The sequence below is a fragment of the Ursus americanus genome, chromosome 8 (genome assembly GCF_024610735.1).
Source record: "Ursus americanus isolate L20-20 chromosome 8, mUrsAme1.1.p, whole genome shotgun sequence".
NCBI classification, from domain to species: Eukaryota; Metazoa; Chordata; class Mammalia; order Carnivora; family Ursidae; genus Ursus; species Ursus americanus.
In genome coordinates, this window is record NC_142134.1 from 34848397 (window position 1) to 34872132 (window position 23736).

Below are 23736 nucleotides of genomic sequence, written 5' to 3' on the forward strand. Positions count from 1 at the left end.
TCTCATCAATCAGCAGTTAATCATCTCACATCATCACAAAAAGAAGGGCAGGTGCATTACAATAAGATATTTTGGTAAAGAGAGAGAGACCACATTCACATAACTTTTATTACAGTACAATGTTATAATTACTCTGTTTTATTATTAGTTATGGTTGTTAATCTCTTACTGTGCCTGATCTATAAATTAAACTTTATCATTACTATTTGTGTACGGGGAAAAAAATAGGATATGTAGGGTTTACTCCTATCTATGGTTTCAGGCATCCACTGGTGGTCTTGGAATGTATCTACTGAAGATAGGGGGAATTACTGTATTCTGAATTTGTCAATATCTTAAGTTACCTTTAAAAATTAAAATATGAAATTGTTAGGTTGTCTAACCACCTAAGTATAAAAGTAAAATTTTATACAAATTCTTCCACCTTTTCATTTCTTCAGTTACCATCTAATACTGAAATCTTAATACATGCTTATTCCCAACCAGACCACACTTTTGAATTTCAAATCTATCTAATTAATGCATACTAAATTCTCCAATTGAATGGTATAAACACCTTAACCAAATGTGCCCCAAAGAGTGCCCCTGCTACCATTCTTCTTATAATATTTGTAGTGGAAATCAATGTCATACTACACAATGTTTTTGCTTAGACTTGAAATCTAAGGATTCTTTCTATATGACTTCCTTTTCTATAAACTTTATATACAATTCACATTTAGACTTCTTCCTAAATTTCTCTTGAATTATTCACTTTTTTTCCTTGCTAACTACTAACACCATATCAAGAGCCCATCTTTCTTTGCCTTTGCCAAAGAAATATTCTCCTACCAGTCTACCCATATCTTTTCTCACTTATCATTGTACTGAGAGTAATTTTCAAAAAACATAAAATATGTCTTCCAGCTTCTTTAAAAAAAAAACAAAAAACAAAAAAAAATGTCTTCCAACTTCTTTCTTAAAATACTACAGGGACTCCTTTTTGCTCTTATAAGATATTCTAAAATGCTTAAACTACCCTACACGGTTATAAATGGTCATCTCTTTGCTTATCTTTACAGCCATACCTACCTTTCTTTCTTTCTTTCTTTCTTTCTTTTTTTTTTTTTTTTTGGCACCCAGATTTTTCTCCTCTCAGTTCTTAGTCTTGACAAGAGCTCATTTTTTAAATAACTTCTTAGGTAACTTTTCCTTTAACTATGTCCTAAGTTATTGTAAAACTAACACTCTATTTCATATCATTCCAATGTGCTTCCCTTCAATCTTTCCTTTTTATGTCTGTTTCAAATATTTTTCACATCACTGAAGCCATTTATTTTTGTTCTCATTCTTCTACTTTAACATTAATATCAAATAAGTGACCACATTTTCTTTTGATTCAATCGTCTTACCTCAAAACATTAATAATGTCTTTCTACTCGTTTTCATTTCCAGTTCTACAACTGTCATCCAGTTCCCCTCATTTTGCTGTTTTAATCTAATAGCCATGTTCCTATCCTTCTGTCAATCTCTGAACTTCATTGATGTGAGACTTGTTCCCAGATGCTAGAAATAAAATAGTGAACAATATTGGTATATGTCTCATGAAGTTTATATCCAAATGGAGGAGATGGGCAAGTGGGTGAATAAATAAACAATAAATAATGGACTATTATACACCATGATCAGACTAAACATCATATAACACAATACAAAGAAACCTTATAAAATTTCTCATTTTTATAATGTGCAAATGGTTTATTTAGATTACTTTATTGAATCCTTCCCTGGAACATTCTTTTGTTTTCATTATTACTTTAATTACAGGACAGAAACAAGAGTCAAAGAGATTACATGATTTTCAAATGTCCTATAGCAAGTGACATGTTGACAATTATGGATATGGATCTAGATTATTTCCCTGGCCTGGGGAAGCATGCCTCTCCCCAGTCCCCTCTTGTATCCCTTCTATATTTCTTTGAGTCCAGGTAACTCTTAAAATATGGAGCATTTAAGTTGTACTTGATTTATATTTCTAAATATGGTTCACTATTATTGTTGTTGTGGTTGTTTGTTTTGACTTTTTGGTAAGTATTCAGGGGATTCGTTTACTAGACTCTCTTTGTATTAGTTATTACCAAGATGGCGGTGATTTTCTTAAATAAATAAAAACATGCCAGTAGAGGTAAGGTTAAATCTACATGGAAAATATCATACTAACAAATCAGTAACCAAATGAATGGTACAGTAAAATCATAAGATATTCTTGTCCCCTTCAATCTCCACTCAGGGAGAAGCCCTCAGATTCTGGCTAAGGTGCATTACTTATGGATGCAGGAATGGTGGGGCAGTTAGGCTAAGCATGGAGGAGACATTGAGCATGTTATTTCTTGTAGTTGACATTGTTTTACCTTGAATTTCTTGTCATATTTCTGAAATAACTCTTCAAAATAATATTCATGCTGTAAGAGGGGCCCTCTGTAAACTGAGAATGCTATATATGCACAAAAATCCTTTCTGAAAAAATTTGTATTGGTTCACATATCAAAAGGTAGACTATAAAGATAAGGACGATTTGTTTTTTTAGTACAAATACAAAGAAAAACATAATATTGACTTATGTCTACCTATGATTTGCATGAACTTGCTCAGATATCATTACCTCTGTTAAAACTATCATTTAGAAGACAGAAAATAGGGACGCCTGCGTGTCTCAGTCAGTTAAGCGTCTGCCTTTGGCTCAGGTCATGATCCCAGGGTCCTGGGATCAAGTCCCATATCAGGCCCCTCGTTCAGTGATGAGCCTGCTTCTCCCTCAGCCTGCCACTTCCCTTGCTTGTGCTTGTGCTCTCTCTCTCTCTCTCTCCAAATAAATAAATAAAATCTAAAAAAAAAAAAAAAAAGAAAATCTAAAAAAACAAAAGAAGACAGAATATAAAAAAAGTAATCTGGACTTTTAAAAACTAAGTGTTATAAATACATATTGTATTTATCTTTGAGATAGATAATAAAAGGAAAGGTCTAATAATATAACCTCATTTTGTAATTAGATCTAATTATTGCCATATGTTAAAAAACTATATTTCTCTGATTTAGTAATATTTTTGAAAATATTTTCCAAGTCATATAGAATTCAGCATTTGAAATTATTTTGTTTTGATCTGTTTTGTTTTGGTTCAGCAACTCCTTTCTTCTTTTCTCACAGTATGCATTTGATTATACACCACCTTTGTCATTTCAGGGACACAAGCATTTTTATATTACTGGCCTCCTTAATTCTCCATTTTTTTGTTTCATGCACAAACTCTGAGTATGACATGACCAAATAAAAATAATTCTTCTTCGTAGGTCTCCGTTGCTTGCTTGCTTTATGTCTGATACCACAAAAATACCCAATGTCCCAGACTTTTTGTCATTACATTTTTCTATCTGGCTTTGATGAATTCTATCCATCTCCAATCTTTATTTCAAATATTTCACAAAATCCATTTCTAGTGTCTGCATAAATAAATATCTGTAAGTGAATATGTGTGAAGAAAGGAAAAGACACACACACAAATACACAAAACAGGATGCCAATAGTATTTTGGATTATAGATCAGTTGTCTTATTTTTCTGAATATTTCTTAAAGATGACATATTAACACATTTTAACACTATTATTTCCATAAAAATATAAAATAATTTATTTACAAAAGAAGAAATAAATTACGTCATGTGGCTCTGCTTGAAATTACTCAAGTTTAGTAGCTAACACAATACTAAATCATTTTTTAAAAGAAAATGAATGATAAAAGATTACTCAGAGTATAGTAATATAGTATAAGTATTTGAATATACACTCTGAAAATCCAGTCAAATCATTAGAAGAATATACAATTTTATTTGAAAAGTATTACTTCAGAATAATCTAAGTTTGAGTGCATTTCTAATAAACATCCTTAATAATGGTAATAAATCATTTTTGAATGCTGTTTCTCTGCCAACCATCAAGCTATTTCTCAACAAATTCACTTAGAAACCATGTTATTTAGAATTTATTATTCCCATTTTTAAGTTGAAGAACATGAAGCTCAGAGAAATGAAATTACCGCCCTTAAATTGAACACCACACAGTTTATAAGAAAGTACTTGAAACCAAGACTTTCTGTTCTAAAATCTACATGAAGGAATAGGTACTTATTATATTATTAAATTCCGTAACATAAGTTATTGTTGGTTTTCAGGGACCAACATGATTATGGGTTAGATAGGCAAATAAAAAAGTTATTAAGGGTTAAACAATAATAATTATGTGAAATGTAAGAATTTTCCTCTGATGTCACTACACATTTTAATTTATTTGTATGTGTTTAAAGATTTTGGCACAGATTTTAAAATATGGTATATTATTTTTCTAATATACTGTTTTTTAAATTAAATATGACAAAAATTCAATCCATGTATTATCATTCTCTATATAACTCTTTAGGCTAAAATTAACTCCTGGAGAGCCTTATTCCTAGCACCATCATTTTGTGACATTATTTAATCCAGGTGTTATATTATCAAGATGATTTCTTAATTGTGTAAACCCATTCCCAACAAAGGAGGAAGAAATTGCCTTGTATAGTTGAAGTGGTGTTATAATTAGAGGACATACTATTACCTCAATTTCTTAGGTCTGCATTATTGTAATTCAGAACATTCTGCATAAATCATCTTGCTTAGAAATGTTGATGAATGAGAAGTCAGAGTGATTTAAATGCCTGTACAAAGTACATACTTAGTGCTTCTTCAGTAAGCATACTTTCATCCATTATTCAATCCTAAGGATTAAATGGCAGCAAAAATGACTTTAGGATAATTATTTGTATCTGCTTCAGTCATATTTTAACTACAGATTTTAAAGTAATTGCTTTATGTAAGAAAGGAAAATCCTGAAAACATGTATGTGTAAGAATTGTATTGATTTCCATGGCAGAATATCCATGTTTAGTTTTTTAAGCAAAAAACATAGTGTGGATTTTAATGCAACATATAGTCTGTAAAATAGTCTGGCAATACTTTCAATATTGACTTTTTCATTAGCTATATCTCAATTTATTGATCATTCTGGGTTTTTTTTGTTTATATTCCTTTAGCAAAATCTCAAAAGCACAAAATCAGTCAAAATTTAGAATGCTAAACAAGTTTTCACACTCATACTATTTAATGTGTGGTACAAACTTGCAAATATATACATATTTGTCTATGTATATATTTGCATACATATTAGTGTGTGTGTATATGCCTATATATACATGTACACAGAAATATGTATACATTTGCAACTGATTTTTCTAAGTAGGCATGTTTTATTTGCATTCTCTTACCAATAATGATGCCACTAAGTAATTTTAAATTTATATGGAATAAAAGTTATTAGTGTTTGGATTTAACACAATTTCAGTTTTATGAGCTCTTGCTCTAATTCATGAAGTCAATTAAGATTAACGTAAAGTTATGTGGGCAAGTGTATTTGAGTGTGTGTGTGTGCATGCATGTAGGGTCTGGTTGACCATGCTAAGGACATTGCTTAAAAATGTAATTCAAACCAAGAGCTAAATATGGACACTGCTGTTTGAATTTTCACTATGAAGGTGATTAGCAAAATTATGTGAATGAAAGAGTCCAGAATTAATACTTTAAAAACTTATTTATACATTAGTCAATTTAAAGTAACTAGAACCCTTTATTCAACTTTCTCTACTTCTAAATTTATAAAGGATGACATTGCATAGTTTCTGTTATTTAAGCTAGAGATCTGACACACATGAACAAATAAATTTCCCTCTTTTAAAGCATACTTGGTTTATTGGTCAAAATTGTTATAACTCATGTCACAATGATATTTTACCTAGATCCTAGTTTGAGTTTTACTTTAGGGAAATACTTTTTTTCATTATTTTCATGGGATCGCTTTCCATGGACATTATATATTGGCATATTTGTTAGATTTCTCTTTAAGATGATCTTTGTTTATCTACCATGTTATTTTGATGGAAGTGTTATAAAATGTCACATGATGCTGTGTGTTTGTCACAGTGCAGGCACATACACACATACATGCAACACACTGAAGACATTAGATAACCATATAGATATTATTTTACTGCCTATTAAATAATCACTGATCAAGGTTCAAGAGAAGGCAGAATCCAGGGATGACAACCAGTGATGAAATCCAGTTTTGAGACTGTTTTTCTCAGGGAGCATTTGCTCTTTCTGGATGAGGTGCCGAGAGGCTGAAAATGGGTAGGACATTGGAATCTAGAAACCACGAGAGTTTGAGGACATGAGCTGGCAAATGACTTAGATTTTGGATTGGAACCTTGAAAAGTTGTACTCTAGGAGTAACGGTTAAATGAAAGGAGACTACATTTATAGCTTTGAATCAACTTAGTACCACAGAAAGGATTAACATGATTCCAGACTTTACATTTCCCAAACTTGACAAAGGAAGATAGCATCATCCATAGACTCCAGATAGTTCTACAAACAATAGAAAATATTTAAGTATGAAAAAAATACGTATATTAGGATATGAGATATGTAAAAATAACCAACAATAAAAAAGACAATAGACCAATAAGACCTTTATATACTGATATTAACAAACATATTTTATCACAGATATATTTACTATGTTTAAGAATATTAAATACGTGTTAATAACAGTAGCAGAGGACTCTATAAAATATTTATGTCGATTATAAAACAAATGTAAAAATGAAAAATACAATAATTGATTACAATTAATAACTCAACATATGGTTTAACAGTTTAGACATAGCTGAAAAATGAATTCATGAACAGGAAAATAACCCAGAGAAACTACATGTATTAAAACATGAAAGCTATAAAGATGGAAATATTGAAGAGAAAGGAGAAGATCTAACATGTGCAATTGGAGTTTCAGAATGATAGGGTTAGGAGAATGGGGAGGAACAAACATTTGAAAAAATAGTGGCTTAAATTTCTGAAAAGAAATAGAACACATCATGCAGAAATTAAGAATATGAACAAATAAAACACAGAATGAAAAATTTAAAAAATAAAATTCTCATCTAGGCATATCATAGTAAAATAAGTAAAAGCAAAAGACAGAAATAGATCAACCTTTGAGGAGTCTTAACTAAACTAATGGCTAACTTTTTTTTAAAAGATTTTATTTATTTATTTGAGACAGAGAGAGAAAGAGAACATGAGTAGGGGTGGGGGTAGGGGGAAGGGCAGAGGTTGAGGGAGAAGCAGACTCCCCACTGAGCAGGGATTCCCCATGCAGGGCTCGAAGCAGGGCTTGATCCCAGGACCCTGGGATCGTGACCTGAGCCAAAGGCAGACGCTTAACTGATGGAGCCACCCAGGCACTTCTAATGGCTAACTTTTTAACACAAATAATGGAAGCCAATGCAATTTCATTTTATCTTCAAAGTACTAAAGTTAAACAACAACCTACCCAAAATTTAATAGGCAACAAAATATATTGTAAGAATGAAGGTGAAATAATGGTATGCCAGTAAAAAGAATCACAAAAGTCGAAACGGACAGAATTAGGTACCAACAGGTCAGCACTAAAGAGTATACTAAAGGGTTTTCTTGTGACCAAAGGAAAATTATTTAGATGGAAAAGAGGCAGTAAGAAAGTAAGGAATGAAAACGAAAGAATATTTAAATATTCACAGTGTAATAATGTTTTATGTTATTGAGCAGAGATAAATAGGTGTTGGGTATATAGATAAGTACATGATAGAAAGATGGACCATAGATTATACAATATGATAAATAGATAGATATAGATATAGATAACAGAATAAAATAAGTATCAATAATTTCTTATAGGTGATTGCCAGGGACTGGAGTAGTGGGGGAATGGGAAGTTATTTTTTAATAGTTACAGAGTTTATTTTGGGAAAATGAAAACGTCTTGCAGATTAGTGGTGGTGATAGTCACGAAACAAAGTAAATGTACTTAATGCCCCATAATGAACACTTAAAAATAATTGTTATTTTTTTTCTTTTTTATTGTGGTAAAACATACATATTATAAAATTTACCATTTTTACTATTTTAAGTTAGTTAGAAGATTTTTAAAAATAGTTAAAAATAATTTTTTTAATTATTGGGTGGGTGTTAATGGCACCCACCATTCTAATTTCTGTCTCTTTGAATTTGACTGCTGTAGGAACCTAATATAAATGGAATCATACAATAATTGTTCTTTTATGAAGTTGTTTGCTTTCGGTGTCTCAGAAAGTAACATAATGTCTTCCAGATTGATTCATGTTGTAGAAAGTGTCCAAATGTCCTTCCTTTTTAAAATGGAATATTCCATTGTATACATATTCTACATTTTTTTGTTATGGTTCATTCAATCATCATTGGACACTTACATTGCTTCCACCTTTTGGCTGTTTTGAATAATGCTGCTGAACACATACAAATATCTGAGTCCCTGTTTTCACTTCTTAAAATGGTAAAGTATGCTATGTTACTTTACCACAATAAAAAAAAAGAAAAACTAATAATAGCATAAAATTCAATAGCTTCAGCATAATAAATGCATTAACTGGTAAAGAATAAAAATAGGAATTAACATTAGCTTTATAAAGATTATCTATATATTGAATAATAATTAAAAATGTATATTAAATAATAGATAACCTATAACATTAACTTTTAATTTAACTATCTAAAATAATTTTCATATTGCTTTGAAATAATTTCTCATCATGTCCTTTATGAACAGTGTTTATTAACAAACACATCTACATTTCTTAATATGATAATTAGCTAATAAACACATAATCTAAAAAAAAAATTAAATGTTCCTGATGGCTCTCATGTCAGCTTTCCTAGATTTGAGATATTAGCTCAATGTAATATCACACTAAGAGCACATCTACAGTAAGTGCTTCAGAGGCGAAATGGTTGTCTAGTTTAGGATTGAGTTTGAGACATTTTGCACTCCACATTGGTTCAAGTGATAAATAAAATAAGTACAAAATAATTTCTTATCCAGATTCATCTGTTGCCATGCCTCTGTTTAAGTATCATTTCTGAAGAATCACTAGTAGTCTCTAGAAAAATCTTACTATCATTAAAATAATAATATAAAGAAAATACACATTTTACACACAACTATACCATGAGAATAGTTTTGTAGTTCTTGCTAGAAGGATGTTCAATTCTACCATCAAACACTTGCAAAGCAAGATAAATTCATTTCTGGTTAGACCCATTTTTATCACTTTTCCCAACTTAATGAGTGTACATTAACTTATTAAATTTTTTCTTTCCCAATCTATATATATATTTCATATTATAATTACGAGCTTGCTCAGAGACACTTCATAAAGAAATGCATAAATCACAAGAGCACAAATTAATTGCACGTGCCCACATAACCAGCGCCAAATCAAGAACTACAGCACCATTCCAGAAGTACTCTCAGTACCCCTTCTAGGCACCCCGTACTCCAAAAGGGTAGTCACTACACTGACTTAACACACAATTTTATTTTACTTGTCTTTCCAACTTTACATAAAAAAAAAAAAGCGTATTGTTTTTACTTAATGTATCTAGTTGCTGGGGTTAATGTAGAGCATGAAATCAGCCATAATACCTGGTTCGCTAAAATGTAACAGAGAGGCCGCTGAGGGCAGGGAAGTTTTCAGAGAAGGGCGTAGGCCTCCTACGTGACCACTCTGGCATTGGAATGCCTTAGGAAGTTGCCCGTAGGCAGTGTCCCTTAGGGTATGTTATAGAACACGCCCAAATCAGCATATTATGTCTTTCGGTAAACAGATCCGTCCAGTTCCAGTAAGACCCCTTGTCACACATCATGTGCTTGAGAAACAGGGATAAGGATTTGTGATTGCCCCGAAGGACCAATAAAAGCAGGAACAAAGAAGAGCAAAGGGTCTTCGTCTCTGAGCGTTGACCCCCTTGCCTTCTCCTCTCTTTCACAGCAAAGTCTGGAGTCATCTTTCATCCGCCGGTACAGGGATTGCTGGCCATTCTCGGCATCTAGTTCCCAATTTTCTCATAGTATATGTTGGGTTTCATCCATGTTATTACATGTTTATATAGTTTGTTCATTCTCATTGTCATATTAAGGTTATCATATGAATATACTACATGTATTTAACCATTCTAATATATAAACATTTTAATTGTTTCCTGTTTGTGCTTCCTACAAGGAGAATTGCTATTCATATTTTTTTTGTTCATATATCATGGCAAACATCCGTAAGAAAAAGAAAAACCTCTGGTATTATAACAAGGAATGCAAGTTCTGGTTACATAATATATGTGTGTATAAGCTCAATAGATGCCCAACAGAGGCTACCAACTAATGTTTTTGAACTAGTCATAAAATTTTTCACCAAAATGGTGCATAAGAATTTCTTTGCTCCACATTCTAGACAACATTTGATTTTTTTTTTAATTTTAGTCATTCTCACAGTGTATAATAGTATTACATTTTGATTATAACTTGCATTTTCCTGATGAGTGATTATATTGAGTACTATTTCATGTTTATTGGATAATTGAGTAAACTTTTGTAAGGTGACTGTTTTTTCCTATTGAGTTGTCTCTTTTGCTTTTTGTATTCTAGATACGGATTTTTGTTGGATGTACATATTGAACATTTATTCAGCCACTCTGAGTTTGGTCTTTTCGTTCTCCTAATAATGTTTTTTGATAAACACATTTTCTTAATTTTAGTATAACCACATTTAGTATTCTCCACCTCTATGTCTTTAAGAAATATTTGTCTAGCTAAGGATAAAAAAATCATCTCCTATGTTTTCTTCTAGGATTTTTATTGATTTGTCTTTCATACTTAGATCTATAGAATATCTAAAAGTGATTCTGTTAGTACTACCGCTAAGATTTTTCTTCTGGACATTCCATTATCCGGGGTCATTTTTCATAAAAAACGTCCTTTTTCATTTTCAGAGTTTGTGTCACATTTATCACAAGTCAGGTAACATACACATAATGGATATCTGCCTGGACACCAAATGCTATTCCTTTGGTTGATCAGTCTATTTTCAGACAAAATTATATTACCTTAATTGCTAGAATTTTATAACATGCATTGATATCTGGCAGTGCAAGTTTCCAGTGTTGTCTTTCTTTTCATACAAAATTTGGAATTCGGTTATGAATTTACAAACACACAAATAAATCCTGTATTGATATTTGTTTAGAACATCTTCATTTTCCTAAGCGATATTTTGTGCTTTTCATTATTAAAGCTTTGCACATCCATTGTTGTATGTGTTCTTAGGAATTTGATGTTTTTTTTAAAGTTCCTGTACAGCATATTTTATTTCATTTTCCAATTTTTTATTGTCAATATATAGAAATTAAGTAGATGTATTTATATTGATATGATATCTGTGATCTTGTTAGATTTACTTATTGATTGCTACTGTTTTTTCTAGATAATTTCAGATTTTTTCCATTCACAATCGTGTTATCAGTGACTGGTAATTCATTTATTTCTTGTCTATGAATACTGATGCCTGCTATTTCTTATAATTTTCTTACCGTATTTTTTATTGTCACCAATACATTGCCTGATGGAAGTGGTTATAGTGGTCTTCCTTATCTTTTTCTGATTTTAGGTAGAAATATGTGAAGAACTCATTATGGGTAGGATATCTGATTTAGGCTTTTTGGTAATATTCTATGCTAAATAAAAGTTTTTTTTCTATTCTACTTTTTAATATTATGTTATTACGACTTGGTATTTTGTTTTATGAAATGCTTTCTAGTGTGGTTTAAAAATGATCTTTTTTTTTCATTTCTTATTATGTAGTAACAGATTATCTTGAATATTAGGGAAAAAGAATTCAACTCCTAGAGTATCTTCTATTTGATTGGTGTTTAGATTTGTTGTATTTGATTCATAATATTTTCTTTAAAATTTTTCATCTAGGTTCATGAACAAGATTGATCCATAATTTTCTTTTCTTTTGATGTCCCTTTTATGTTTTGCTATCAGAGTCATTTGTTCAAATGTCTTCAGAAATTTTCCCTTTTATTTATTTATTTATTTTTTCTGGAAGCATTTGTGTGAGACCTTTTTTTCTTTATTTCATATTTATTAAGAATATTTAATTGTAAAAGAGATACTAGAAGAGGTTTACTCAAGCAACACTTGATAGTATATAAACATTTTTTAAAAGTCATCTCTGTTAAAAAATAATTTTGTATATATTTTTTCTTCATATATACTATAGATCAGAAGCTGAATATCTTATTTTACTATTACATGTATATAAATCCAAAGTCAACTTCTTATATAAGTAAATCATTATTATAAGTTGTAGCTTCTATAGACACGATTACATTTAGTTTTCTTAGTGGACTAAATTGAGGGAGATGATAAAATAGATTCTATTTTATCAATATCCAGACTGTCACAATGTAGAAAATTTCATCCATAATTATTGTCGGATTATCAAAGTAGTTTTATTAAGAAAAATGTTTCTATCCTATACGGTAAGAATAAAATTAGGTTACTTTTTCCTATAACTCTTTTTGGGTTTTGTATTTACATTTTTTCCAGATCATTGTATATTTATTCTTGTGCCATGAGCAGTAAAAGTATATAATAGATGACCAGTTTGCCTTGTAAGGCATCTCTTCTTTTTTTTCCTGAAGATGTTATTTATTTATTTGACAGAGAGAGAGTACAAGCAGGGGTAGGCAGAGGGAGAGGGAGAAGCAGGCTCCTGGGATCATGACCTGAGCCGAAGGCAGATGCTTAACCAACTGAGTCACCCAGGCGCTCTGCCATCGCTTCATTTTTACACTCATTTAAACATGAAGGTGAAATTTCATGTAATTTCCAGTTTTCATACATTTGTTGCAGGACTACAGGGTTCTTGTCTCACAGAGTCGAATGAATCTCGCAGACACAAAAAGGGTGAAGCAAAGTGAAAGTTTATCAAGTGAAGGTGAGAGCAGAAAGGAAAGAAAAAAGCTCTCTAGAGTGAGAGGGGCCCTGAATGGGTTGCCACTGTGGTCTTTTACTGGCAGTCTTTTACTGAGGACTGACCAGAAGCTTGTGGCCTTGAAATTCTTGTGCCAGCTTGGTTTGAGCAAGATCTATTGATAAATAACATCTTTAATAGCTTATTTCTTTGAGGTCTGGTCATTTTCTGTGACTACAATGTAGCTGCCAAAAAAAATATACTCCTTCACATCCGGGGGCAGGTGGTCTGGTTTGTTCCCTTATCACTGGGTTTGTAAACCTCAGCATTTCTCCACTTTTGGGATTTCTGTGAGCCTGGTCACATAGCCCCCTGCACCAGCCTCCTCATGGGAGTCAGGAGCCTCCTATCTCTCCCTGATTATACCTTAACCCTTTCCTTATTCACTTTGGAAAATTTCATCCAAAAAGAAGAAGGAAAGAGTTAAAGTGTCAGGAGGGAATGTTAAGTAGAGACAGCTTAACATCCTGTTTTGTGAATACATTTTTGTCTCAAATTATAAAAATTGTGCAGTATCCTACTCTTCACACAAATGGACCATTTTCTCATATAGAGTGATATTCTCACAGTATTGATTTATTGTTTGTGTTTATAACAATTTACCTTGATTACTACGTGTCTTTCAACGTAGCATGACTTATCTTTCCTGATTTGAAGTGTAAGTTGTAATATTTTTATTGGAGTGGGTATGTCTCATAAAAATAGAGTGTAGTTTTCTTTTTTGGCATGACCTTGTCATTTGAGAAAGCATTACATTTTAACGACATATAATTTAAAATGCCTCTAGGAGTGAGTTGAATTTACTGAGATATTTTTAAGAGTAATTACTTACTAGAGGTTGTCAGAGCACTTGTAGAGTGCAGACTCTCTTCAGGGCAGATATTTGAGACTACTTGAAATGAATTAACGCTTCTACTATTAATGTTTGATGGGAGACCATAGTGAAAAAGATGGATGCTTATATAATTGACATCCTTAACATTTAGAGCTGAATACTTAAATGCCAGAAACATAATTCTGAATAAAATGTCAGGACCTAACTCAATAATATTTAATGATGTAGTAGGAAAGAAATGAACAGAAGTGATTTTATATTATTAATGAAATTATTTAAAATAGGCTTAATTGTCCCCATATATTAAGTTTTTATTCATATTATTGTTTCTAAGAATAATTTGTCTCAAATATTCAACTTCTACCAGTCCAGAGATGTCAAATATCTTTCTGATTCACATGATTGCAAAATACTTTTATCAAAATGTAAACAGCAATTGTACTTGGTTAGCTAAATATTTTAATTTATTACAGTTGGTATAGTAGCAAATTCTGCTTCATTCTTGAGTTTTTAGCCTTGGTCAACAGATTGAGCTTTTGCTAGTTTAATGATATACTTAATGAAGTTAACTTATACTGGTAGAACCTAGTAGGCATATAAAATAAAAATAAAAACAAATAATGCTGAAACAATATCCACTCAAAATTTATTAAGAAACCTAATCATTAATTAGCATGGTTGAAAAATAACTAAATGATAAATAACTATATTATATACCAATATGCCTCATAATTTTTACAAACAGTTCCATGAAAATGAGAGTCAAGAGTTTTAAGAATGATTTATTTCATCTTTCATTAATAAGTAAATGGTGCTGTGGGGGGTTTACTGCAAAATTGCTTTTTGGAGAGTATATGTTAGAGAATGCTTTTTGCGAAATCCTTACTTACTATATACTAAGAGCTGTAAGATTTATAGTTCAGTTAGTCATTTTGCTAAGCCTCAAATCCTGTCCTTATAATCGTAATTACCTCTATAAGAAGCAAATAAGCTATAGTGTGGGAATCAAATTATATTTAACCATGTCCATCAGTGTAGGGAAGGTTCCTGAAGAGGATTCTGGATGAGGTAATGAATAATGCTCTTGCTTCAGACCATAAAGGAAATACTTGTCAATATTAAGCATGGAATTCTGGGATTATAGTGACAAGTAGCATGAGGTAGTCAAAGGTATCCACTGGTATTGACTAGTTCTAAATATAGTCTTCTTTTCTGTCTCTATCAAGGCCACAATATAGTTAACCAATCTACTGAGAGTCAATGTTCCCTTTCATAGTATTATTATGGGATATTATATACTAATGACTCTGAAATTGAATTCTAGAGAAACTTTCAGGGACTTCAGAGGTCAAAACTAGTGTCACGATAATTCTTTTTCACTCACATTTCCTCATGTGTGAACTGTGGATTTTTCAAAAGGCTAAGGGCTGAGTGCAATTAGCACAGACTGAATGCAAGATATAAAAATTCTGCTGCTTTCTTTAAGCCAGCTGGAAATTTAGGACATTTTATTTAAGAAATTTGCTAAAATGAAAAACAATGCCACTCTTTTCACTATTTTTTTGTTTTGGAAAGTATAATTATTTTAATAAACTATGTTATTTATACAATGGGTTATTATTATTTTAAGGGAAATGATAATTTTTTCAGAGTTAACTTCTAATATGAACTTTAATCGATCTAACATATGAATAAAAATTCTTTGGACACTCAAGCTACCTGCGTGGCTCAGTCGGTTAAATGTCCAACTCTTGGTTTTGGCTCAGGCTGTGATCTCATGAGTCATGAGATGGAGACTTGCATAGGGCTCCAGGCTCAGTGGTAATTCTGCTTAAGATTCTCTCCCTCTGCCCCAACCCCCACCAGTGTGCAGGTGCTCTCTCTTTCTCAAATAAATACACAAATCTTAAAAAAAATTCTTTGGACCCTCAATACTTTCTAAGATTGTAAGGAGTTCCTAAGATCAAATAGTTTAAGAATGACCCTTCTAAAGAATCTTTAATGATTGAGTTATTGTTATTGTTGTTATTATTTGAAGTATCTTCTCACTCCTGCACCATTGGAGAGCTAGCATTTTTTTTTAAGGATGTACAAATACTTCTTTTAATGGGATATAGAGTAACTACAGTTTCCAAGTCATTTACGTTTCTAGAAGCCTACACTGCAAATGGCCCCCATGATACATAGAAAATTCTGTATTTTTAGCCTTATTAATTATTATCATTTAACTACCCAAGAGAGCTATTCAAGTATAATATTTACAGGTAGCTATTTCACCAAAACATTTCCCAATGTCAGTACAATATCAATCAGTATATTGTATTTCTCTTTTCTGTAAGCAAATCTGGGGCAAGGGGATTGCTGTTTCTTCATTGTATCTCCAACACATAATACATTTCTGGAACAAAGCAGATGTAGAGGCTGCTTTTAGGCAAACAGGCTTGAGCAATGGAATGTAGAAAGGGCCCCAGCAACCACCTGGCTGAATACAGACAATACTTCTGTCTCCTTTGTTCTGCTTCGGGGGAATTCTTTCACCTCTGTGCCACCAGCTTCCGCCTGATCAGTGGTGCCCCCCACCCCACCAGATCAAGAGACACCCATTTAGACACCACAGTAGATACTCAAGTATTTGAGGAATTAATAAATGGTAGTTGTGACAGAAATGCACACATTATTTACTATTAGTCTTTAATTATCCTGAATTTGCTAACCTCACCCAAGTCAGATTTACGTTACTGCCCTATTCTCTAAAAAACACACCTACCCGTTTCCCATACTATTTCAATGTATGAATCACTCATATGCAGAAATTATTTTTCAAGCTTTTTTTTTCCTCATTACACACGCACTTTTATTTATTTTTTAATTTTTTTAAATTATTTTATTTTATTTTATTATGTTATATTAGTCACCATACAACACATGATTAGTTTTTGATGTAATGTTCCATGATCCATTGTTTGTGTGTAACACCCAGTGCTCCATGCAATACGTGCCCTCCTTAATACCCATCACCAGGCTAACCCATTCCCTCTGAAACCCTGTGTTTGTTTCGCATAGTCCATAGTCTCTCATGGTTCATCTCCCCCTCTGATTTCCCCCCTTCATTTCTCCCTTCCTTCTCCTAATGTCTTCCATACTATTCCTTATGTTCCACATATAAGTGAAACCATATGATAGTTGTCTTTCTATTTTTCAAGCTTTTAATGGAGTATTTCAAGTCACCTTTGAAATGATTTTTTGTTTCCTTTTTGCCTTACTAAGGGGTGTTATTCAAAGCCTTTTATTATCCAATGAAATTTAACTCTCAAAAATATGATTTTCCAGTGTCCTTTGAGTCATATTGTGTTCCTTTGCACTAGGAAGATTAATATTCTCCCAAACATATCAATAACACTGGCAGTTCATATTTTTCGTATGAAATAGTAATAAAATAGAGTTACTATTTCTACATTTCAGTTGTATCTAATTTGCTCAAGTTAAATTTCTTAATGTACAGTTTGTTTTATGACCCTTTTTATTACAGTAACACTATTTCCCAGTATCACTTAATAGCTATTAAGTGATAACACTTAATTTAAACTGACTTTAGCCATTTCTGTTGGGTCTAAATGAATATGCATTCATGAATTTTATAATAATATGGCTTAATCAAATGTTGTTACATAATTCTTTGCATAATACTCTTTTATTTCCTCTCCTCTGTGTTGTGTATTTTAACTGTCTTTTGAAGTTATAAGAAAACAGAGAGGGGCACCTGGGTGGCTCAGTCGTTAAGCGTCTGCCTTTGGCTCAGGGCGTGATCCTGGCATTCTGGGATCGAGCCCCACATCAGGCTCCTCCGCTGGGATCCTGCTTCTTCCTCTCCCACTCTCCCTGCTTGTGTTCCCTCTCTCATTGGCTGTCTCTCACTCTGTCAAATAAATAAATAAAATCTTTAAAAAAAAAGAAAAAGAAAGAATGACAAAGTAATATATTAATTTTATTTATTTAGAGAAATCTAATGATCCATATTCCCTCATCAAATGTTTAGTGATCATATATATGACTATATGATTTCTAAGCTTTCTAAAAAATTAAAAGCAAAAATATTTTTTTGGTCAGGATACCTAGCCGGAAAGAAATAAAGTTGATTATAGTTGCACTAACCTTATTCAATGGCCATTTAAATGTCTGAAATTTTCTCATATAATGCCAAAGGGACAGTATTCATTTTGAAACTTCAACTTAAATCCCATCGAGTCAAATTTGTTGTAATTTAATTGATTTATTTAATTGGCCTTTGTTTCCTTATCAACTTTCTGTAATTAGGAATATTAGGGAGGTGTTTTTAAAAATGTTTCAAATGATACATACTGCTACTTTTGCAGGAGTTAAGTTCTTAGCGTTTGGTCAGTATCGGTAAGTGTGATTTCAATTATTTTAATGATATATTTAACATTTTATAGATTTCTTTAGGAAAGCACACCAAATTAGATTAGAATATTTAATTTTATGCATAGACCATACTTTCCAATTTGCCTAGTTTCTCCTTAATACGTTTTAAAAGATAAGAATTACAAGTATGGTAGGGTTTTTAAAAAATATATTTTTCTATTTCTTTAGGCATGGTGCTGGGTATTTCTAAGTCAGTTAGCAGATTCTTTTTTTTTTTTTTAAGATTTTATTTATTATTTATTTGACAGAGAGAGACAGCAAGAGAGGGAACACAAGCCAGGGGAGTGTGGGAGGGAGAAGCAGGCTTCCCGCTGAGCAGGGAGCCTGATGCAGGGCTCGGTCCCAGGCCCCTCGGATCATGACCTGAGCCGAAGGCAGACAGCTGAGCCATCCAGGCGCCCCATCTTGATCAAAACTTAGAATATACAATTTATCTCCAGACTTATCTTCCTAGATGATGTTTAGCATTTATCACATTAAGGTACAACTTTTTTATTACTTTAACTTTACTTACATTTAATGAAAAAATACATTTTCTTTTACATTTCAATCTGCTTATTTACTATTACAATCTCTTTTGAAATGAGAGAATTGTTACAAAATTGATTATCATGACAATTAATTCCCTGTTCTTTTATTTACAACTTCGAGATCAAAATATACATAATGTACAAATAAGATTTTCTTTGATTTCTGCATCTGTTATGAAATGCTAAAATTAAACTAGTATAAGTATATTTTAAATAATTTGATTACCTGGAATATCTCTTGGGTATTATTTTTAATATTGCAAAATAATTCTATCTACCAAATACTAGGGACATTGTAACTATCTGAAATTAAGTTCATTATACAATGTCGTAAAACAGGAGTCTCCTGTGAGGTTCAAGAAAAGAGTAAGAAAGATCATTGGAAAATAATAGGGAAAAACCACAAACTGTTAAACTCACAATAACCCAAGAAAATGCCAAATGAAGAAATTTGATAACACGTATATATTTTCTTAGGTATTTTATAGTGTTACATTTCAGAAAATTATCCTTTCCCTTTTGAACTATTGGTCAAGGGATGCCTGGGTGGCTCAGTTGGTTAAATGTCTCCTTTCAGCTCAGGTCATGATCCCATGGTCCTGGAATCAAGTCCCACATTGGGCTCCTTGTTCAGCAGGGAGACTGCACCTCCCTCTGTCTGCTGCTCTAGCTATTTCTCCCACTCTCTCTCTCTGACAAATAAATAAAATCTTAAAAAAAATAAACTACTGGCTAAACAATTATTGATATGTTAGTAATATATTAATTTATAAATTCATAATATCATACTAGCTAAAAATACAGTTTATTGCTAAGGAAAAATATATTAATTCAGATAAACCTAAAGAACATTCCTTTAAAATTTATAGCTTGTTTAAAGCCAATAGACTGACTTTAATTATTTTGACATAATTTTGCAACATATATCAATTTCGTACAAACTTGACCAAAAAAAACCACAAAAATCAATTTGATCCATTCTGGCTCAATGCTATATAAGGAGATTCCAAGTACTCCAGAATTTTGTTTACCTGGTAGATAAAACTCAAAATCCCCCAGCCCAGTAATCTCTTATTTATAGAGAAGTTGAATGTAGTCGTTACCTTAAGGAACTGATATTAACAATCTATATATTTCTTTGATTTTGTTTTATGATATGTTTCAACAGGTTACAAGGTTCTTATGGAAAGCCAGGAAACGTGTTAATGGAATATGGAGCCATGATTCTTTTGATTCTAGTTCTTCATGGTCTAGATTTCTTTATGTAGCATTATTTTTATTCATTTCCTTAATTCAAAAACATATGAACAAAAAGAATAGTGATGATTTAAAAGGCAACATGTTGTCCATTTTTAGTCACCTTTTTTTGAGTTCATTATGCTCCAAACTCGTAAGATTTGGAAGCATTACAAAAACTTTAAATTTAAATATTATATATATTTAATTTTTTGTACACAAATTTTGTATATATATAAAATTTACTTTTTAGAATGTTTATAGACATTATGAAAACAACAAGATCATTGCGTTCTTTCATTAGTAAGGACAACTTCAGTACCTCCAATAACCCTACCTTATCTTTGATGGCCAGTCATCTGTCTGTCCTCCATCCTCTACAACATACACACTGAGCCTAAACTCCCAGGGTTTTATTATACAACTACAGATTTTTCCTTTCTTATTTTTCTATGACTTATTTCTGTGTTTGGGCTGGAAACTTGCCTTTGTAATTGAAATAGAAAAGCAAAGAACAAAACAAGACAAGTTATACACAGAGGAAAGGCCATGTGAGAACACAGCAAGAAGGTGACCATCTGCAAGCCAAGGAGAGACTCTTCAAGAGAAATAAAGCCCCCTGACACCTTGGTCTTGAATTTCTATCCTCCAGAACTTTGAAGGCCCAGGGATACCAATCCCATCAGCAGCCTCAACTGAAAAGCAAGGTTCAAAAATGTTAGACATGAGCTGCTCCATGCCTCTGAGAAAGCTGCCATTACCTGGGCATGCAGGCACCTTCTTCCAGGTGTCGATAGAAGAAAAGAAAGGGGAATAAGAAGTTCACAGTTGATATCAAGATCCTGCTGATGTATTAGTACAGGAAGTTATGAAATAGAATATGGGGAAGATTCCAGGCTTACAAAAAATTTTTTTTGGAAAAGAATCCAATGAGTTTACTAATGGTTTAGAAAGAAAGGTTATTTTGAGACTATGTCCAACAGAGAAAGACATGGTAGAGCTTCTTTGCAAAGTCCTTAGTGGTAACAATTTGGCCTCTGAAGCATCAGCTAAGGTTGTGCATCAGGATATCACCTTTACTAACCCAACTCTGCATTCTGTAGAGTTCAACATTCTACAGGACATTTTGGAAATTTGGGTATAAATGGTCCTGCTGACATTAAATCCATTCAAGGAAACTTCCCCTGTGGACATCAGCATGTCACCATTTTAACTGGTGTCTATCTATGATATTGAGTCGTATGTGTCAGATATGCCCCTGAGGGGGGTCATCAACTAACGTTTTGTACACAACACTTAAACACTGTCAGTTGGAAAGGACAGTGCTACTGGGGCCCTTCTTACATGGGGACCAATATCTGTTCATTTCGGCCCTTATCTCTAAATGAAAGAGCAATGAAACACAGAACCAACTGATTGAAAACACCAGTTCTGAGGTGGAATTCACCCACGAGTTTGCAGCATGTACTTGTAACAAAACTGTACAAGTGAAAATGAAACCTATCAAAGTCAAATCCTCAGGGGTATGTGGAGATAACATATTCAACGGGGCCCAGGATGCTTACAAGAGTCTTTGGACGTTTACATCTTTTTAGAAGATACCACATTCAAGTGGGACTCTTGTGCTACTCAAGCTATCCTCAGGGCCGTGGGCGGGGCAATGAGATTTAAAAGAATTCTAGGAAACAAATCCAGAAACAGGGCTTGACTTACCACAGTTGGCGCACCACATGTAGAGGAAAAGCACAACTGGAGTAAATTGCAGGGCCAGCAAGGGAGGATTAATTGCATACAGATTGAGGAAACATCTAGAGAGTCGTTCTGGGGCCTCCTCATCCAAAATCTAGCATGTGCAGGTACATATACATAGATAAACCATGTACTCATATACTTTTTTTTTTTCAGTAATCTTTTCTTTTTTTTTTTTAATGATTTTTTATTAAATTATGTTAGTCACCATACAGTACATCCCCGGTTTCCGATGTAAAGTTCGATGATTCATTAGTTGCGTAAAACACCCAGTGCACCATGCAATACGTGCCCTCCTTACTACCCATCACCGGTCTATCCCATTCCCCCACCCCCCTCCCCTCTGAGGCCCTCAGTTTGTTTCTCATAGTCCATAGTCTCTCATGTTTCATTCCCCCCTCTGATTACCCCCCCTTTATCCCTTTCTTCCCCTACCGATCATCCTAGTTCTTATATTCCATAGATAAGAGAAATCATATGATAATTGTCTTTCTCTGCTTGACTTATTTCACTTAGCATTATCTCCTCCAGTGCCGTCCATGTTGCAGCAAATGTTGAGAATTCGTTTTTTCCGATAGCTGAGTAATATTCCATTGTATATATGGACCACAAGTTCTTAATCCAGTCATCTGTTGAAGGGCATCTCGGCTCCTTCCACGATTTAGCTATTGTGGACGGAGCTGCTATGAACATTGGGGTGCATATGGCCCTCCTCTTCACTACGTCTGTATCTTTGGGGTTCATATACTTATAAACGAGAGTGTGAAACTATTTCCCACATTTCTGTCTTTCAAAGACAGCTTTGTCATGGGGAAACCTAGAGGGGATAGAGGAGCCCTTGGGTTTGGCCAGGGTAATGGGAGGGTGGGACCATACCTGGTAGAGCACCTGGTAGAGCAAAGCTAAGAGGCACTAACAAACTTGGCACACACTTCTTACTTTCTGACCCAAGTTCCTTGTTCTATAAGAGAATGAATTTCCTTTCTTTGAGATTTGCAGACCACTGGCCTTGAGGAGTGAAGGACCAGAACTTTCCCAGGCCACAGAAGCCAGCAAATCTGAAGCCACCTTGGCTTTATGATTAGCCTAGCAATTTGTAGCAAAATGCTTTTTTTTGGTTGCATATATGATTTTACTGACCTTCTTTTGTGTATCTGTAGAACTTGCCCTCCCTCGCAGAAAGAACAGAGTACTCCTACACATAATGAAACAAGCACCAGACCCCCTTGCACAAGCCCTGAGCCCTGAGATAATGTTTGTGGCTTGACCATCAGGTCTGCACACGATCTAGAAATTTTGCAGGCCACTGCATTCCCTTTGCTGATTTACTACCCTGGTCCTCTTTAAAAAACCCTGGGCCAGTCAGAAACCTCAGAGCTGGCTTTTGGACAAGAGTCCACCTCCTCCCCAGGTTGCCAGCCTCCTGAATAAAACTCAAATTCCTTTCTAATCAAAAACTCATCTCTTGAGTAATGGTCTTTTTTTTTAAATAAATATTTTATTTGTTTATTTGTCAGAGAGAGAGAAAGCACAAGCAGGGGGAGTGGCAGGCAGAGGAAGAAGCAGACTCCCCACTGAGCAAGGAGCCTGATGAGGGACTCGATCCCAGGATCTTGGGATCATGACCAGAGCCAAAGGCAGACGCTTAACAACTGAGCCACCCAGGTGTCCCGAGTAATGGTCTTTTGATCAACAGACCAGCTAACTTGAGTTTGGTAACACTGCCACCCTGATTTCCCGCTCTCTCTTCCCAGGCACAGGAGACAGAGGCCAGGTAGAGAAAGCCCATTCTCAGAGCACGGGACACACTCACCTAGTGCAGATAAGGGTTCTAAGAGCTATGGGAAAGAACGTAAAATCAGATGGTCTTCCCCAGATTTGAGACTTCCCATCAGTGTCTTAGGTGGTTCAACTCCCAGGAGGTCTGTGGGCT

The 23736-nt window shown here is 33.4% G+C and overlaps 1 pseudogene; it reads left to right on the top strand.

Moving 5' to 3' along the window:
• Window positions 1–21924, top strand: part of LOC123775914 (inositol polyphosphate 1-phosphatase pseudogene) — a 47096-nt pseudogene extending 25172 nt beyond the window's left edge.
• The last annotated feature ends 1812 nt before the right edge of the window (window positions 21925–23736 follow it).